Raw genomic sequence first — 4,710 nt, forward strand, 5'->3', positions numbered from 1 at the left:
CACGCGTGTTTATTTATTAAAAGGTTGGATAGTTAAAGTGTCTATTTGTGCACTTTGAAAGTTGGAGGTCAAAGTTAAAATTTGAAGTCAAGTTTAAGGTCCAAAATATGTATTATGCCTAAATTATATGTTATAGTTCACAAATTGCAGTGTCTTAATAATCCATGAATGGAAAGAACAAATTTATTAGCTTCTGATCTTGCTAACACTGCAAGTACTAATTAGCAAATTAATCAGCTGATGGACAGATGAACTAAGCAACTAAGACGATACTTATAAATAAAAAAAGTTAAATCTATATTGGATCTACTCAGAACATTTATAAGTATGACTAGCAAATTCTTTAATTACCAAGATGCTGGTATGCAATTCAGTGGGATCGCAAATCTTTAGTTATTGCAATGCAGAGTCCCAAAGATTATTTTTATTCCTCTAGTAATTAAAAGAAGTATTTGTTGTACCTTATTCCAAATAAAAGCTTCCAAGATAACTTCAAATTTAACCGGTCTAAGGTTATGATTTGTTTGGCTGAGATGAGTCTTTTCATAGAATATTGCGATACCATGTTGTTTGTTGTGCCAAACACTTGACTCAATCCTGTATTGAAACATATCGTTTGCAAATTAGATGCACGTGGATACGCAAAAAAAAAAAACACATAGGAATTTGTTTCTACTTACTTCAATAATGAGATTAAGATGGTCGCTTCCTTGTATATCTCTAACTTCTTCCTTAATTTTCACAGCTGAAGCCTTCAGAGATTTATTATAGCATGCAATCAACTTAATTTGTTCCAGTGTTGGAATATCTGCAAAGCTAAGGGGGATCTCCTCGAGCTGGTAACACCTTTTTATAACAAGTGTCTCAAGCTGGGGAAAAGATGCCTCTGAGGCTTCCCACCTTGAGATATTTAACTCCACCAGCTTCAAGAACTTAAGTTTATTAAATGTGATATCTCCGAGGCACAACTCTCCTGACTCACGTCTCCAATCCATCAATTGGAGATACTCCAGACATGGTAGTCCCGCAATCAAGGATCCCACGTTTAATATATGAGGCACTTCAAGTACCAACTCCTTTAGATTTGAAGGCAGGTGTAATTCGGTTACAATAATGTTGCCACCACGAAAGCAAAGGTTAAGTAATTGAAGCTGGCTAAGACTCTCCAAATTGGGACCGGAAGTACAAATATCAGCAGAATTCCAGTCATCGCTAAAAATACTAATCCCAAGTTCATGAAGATTAGGACATTTCTGAAACAACACATCCATGCAATCAGCATCATCAATTTGAAATTCGACTTTACTTAATTTCCTCAAATTTTCCAATTTACAGGATTCTTTAAAGATCCACTGCTTATTATTTTTCAAATCAAAAGAAGCATAACACTCAATATGCCTTAACCTTTCCATTTTCCAAAATGTTGCTGGCAACAATACAGGACGACCATTTCCCTTCACTATGATAGTTTCTAGATGGCGCATATGTGATTCTGGATGGAAATCGAATTCAAATATGGAAACTGAGAGGTACTTAAGGTGAATTAGTGGATTCAATGTAGCCAACGACAAATGATCCACTCTATTGGAACTCAAATCCAAGACCTTAAGGAGTCCCAATTTACTAATCTGAGGGAAGGGATTCCGATGTAAATCATTGATTATTATCAGTGACCTCAAATGTCGATGGAAGGGCTTCTGTGTTTTGTATCCCAGCTGGTCATACTTGGATATATCACAAGTGGATTTGAAGCTCAGTCTATTTTCGTTCCAATCAGAAGGTTTAAATTGGCTACGATTTCTCTTCACCGCCAGCATAAACTTTTCTTCTCTACTCCTCTCCAAGCAAAAGTGAAGCACTATATCATGAACCTGGCAGTATATGACTTTACCGCTATATCTTCTCTTTGAAATCATTACCACATTACTGCTAATGAGATCCATCAAGTAACCTTCTGCTGCCTCTTCCAATCTCCCAGATTCAATATTCTGCACCAAGCCTTCAGCAATCCATAAACGTATCAATTTAGACACAGGAATTCTGGCATCCTCCTGGAACATCCCCATGTAAAGAAGACAAGGTCTTAAATAATCTGGTAAGTTATCATAACTTAGCTGCATAGTCGAAAAACTATATTCTTCAGACTCGCCAAGATAGGAAAGCAGAGAATTGTTAACCTCATGCCACCAAGAGGCGTCTGTTTTCTTCCTTTTGATAATTCCAGCAACCAAGACAATCACCAGAGGCAGTCCCTTGCACCTTTCTGCAACTGCTAGACTCACATTGTATAGTTCAAGGCGGGGACCTTCATTTTGGAACACTTTTTTCCATAATAATTCACAGCTTTCTTCTGGTGTGAGGAATGGAAGGAAATGAGGTTCAGTATGGTGCTTGATCTGCCTAGCCACTTTCTCAAGTCGGGTTGTTACAATTATTCTACTTCTATTTTTATCATCTGGGAAAGAGAATCTTAAATCATCCCATGCCTTAACACTCCACATATCATCCAAGACAATAAGATACCTCCTGCCCATTAATCTTTTCCTCAACATGTCAGCAAGTTCGTCATCCTTGCAGACATTGTCCTCGTAACTGGGAACTTGATGGTAGATCTGTTTTAATAGCTCTATCTGATTATATGTCTGGGAAATGCAACACCATGCTAGACGATCAAAGTGAAAAACAATCATGTCACTCTTGTACACTTTTCTAGCTATGGTTGTTTTCCCTTGTCCCCCCATACCTACAATCGGGATGACATCTAACTCATTTGTACCTCGAATCAGATATTGAACTATTTTTTCTGCTTCATCTTCAAAACCAACTATCTCCTCGTCATTCACAAGATTGTTACGTTGTGTTGGCAGATGATTAGATGGATCTACCACATAGCATGACTGATTAGCTAAGTCCTCTGACCACATCTTGGAAACCTCTGCTCTAATATGTTTGATCTCTTTTACAATTGTAGGAAGAGAGCAAAAAATATGCCAAAAAGCATTACACTGGGCAAGAACAGAGTCAATGGCACCTTCAGCTTCATATGCCAAATTTATAGTACGACTCTGAAGATCTTTGAGAATTTCATGTTCATGGTGCACCTTTGCGACATCTCTGATTATGGATGATAGAGATGACAACTCCTTCTCTAAAATGGATATAAGAGACGACAACTCTTTCTCTATGATACCACTACGAGTTTTAATCATGAAATCTAAACCTGATTCCGATTTCAATATCTTATTCAATTTCCTCAAAAGAGAATCCAGAAAGCTCAATCCACAAAGGGTGGGAAATTGAGATGAAGTGAATTTTAAGGATTTGTAGTACCTCTCCACTAGATCTTTAGTTTTCTCCAATATATGTATTGAGCAGACATCTACTTTGCTAGTGTCATCTTTGTTTATAGAGCTAGGAAGAAGCTTTTGAATTACATAAAGAATATCACCCGCTATAGCTCCAATCTTTTCCAAGACCTCATTCAGCTTTTTACCATAAAAAACACTATTTGACACATCCACAAGAAAAAAAGACAAGTACTCTATTGCCACATCAATATTTTGAGCAGAGACAATATTAGGGAAGTTCTCAAGCTCTTTGTTACTGAGATTCACCAGCATACTGTGGAGATGATGTGAAAATCCTTTTGGTAATGTCTTGTCCTTGAAATTTCTTGCTTGAGTAAATTTTGAAGTCTTTAGTTCACCGAGAAAAATCTTCTTTATTTGCATCTCCACTAGCACAATCAGGGATAATACATAAGGAGGTTTATACCAGAGATCATCTTCGTCCTCATCCTCATCTATATCAACTTCATTTGAATCTGAATCTGTATCATTTTTATCCTTATAAACCCAAAGAGCATAACAGAATTGTCCCACATTGTCAGCCATGAACTGAATGTGGGTCTCCAGACCTTCCAGTTTTTTCATGGTCAACGTAACCCTTTATCTCTGTGACATATAAGTATCTCAAAAATCTCATTTTCTTTTGAATGATTTGCACTTGCTTTGAAGATCGCTTCAACTTAAGGAAGTGTTCATCTGTTAAATAAGGGTAAGACATATGCAATCCCAGGTACTTCAGCACATCATTAAGAAAATTGCCGAGGCAATCCATGTATTCCGAAAGGTAGGAATTATTCAACTCATTATTGTACCTTATAAAACCAGTATTACCTTCAATGAATTCCAGCAACTGCAACACTAGACTTTCCACATTAAAGTTAGTTTTGCTTCTATATGGAATTCCACCAAAAACGGAGTGAATCATTTCCGCAATCAATTTGGACTTATTTTTAATGCTGTCTAACGAATCAGGCAAAAGAACATGATTGTACTTGATAAAGGTTCTCAAAAATCTTAGCTCCACTTCAAGTATGTCAATTTGATCAATCTTGACACTGTTTGAATCATCTCGACTCTTGATCCTTTTTAGATGATCTAACATATCCTCAATATCATTATGTGCCAGCTCCATATAAATTAGTAGAAAATTCCTGCAAGTTCACCAAAATCAAGAGACATTAGTTTTATCAATTAAGAGCAACAATATTATGTCTATGTCTTTTAACACCTTCTGCACTATTTCATGTTATGGAAAAGTTCACAAACTTCCCTTGAGGTTTTGATTTGTCATACATAACTCTCTTGTGGTTTCAGATATGACACAAAATTTTCCTTATTGTGTTTAGTATCATTATCACATATT

General features: G+C 36.4%; 1 pseudogene; it reads right to left on the minus strand.

Moving 5' to 3' along the window:
* Window positions 1–534: 534 nt before the first annotated feature.
* On the minus strand, window positions 535–4,479 carry LOC125812277 (putative late blight resistance protein homolog R1A-3; annotated as a pseudogene).
* Window positions 4,480–4,710: the final 231 nt, after the last annotated feature.

The sequence above is a fragment of the Solanum verrucosum genome, unplaced genomic scaffold, assembly GCF_900185275.1.
Source record: "Solanum verrucosum unplaced genomic scaffold, falcon-dt-bn FXZP01000115.1, whole genome shotgun sequence".
Taxonomy (NCBI): domain Eukaryota; kingdom Viridiplantae; phylum Streptophyta; class Magnoliopsida; order Solanales; family Solanaceae; genus Solanum; species Solanum verrucosum.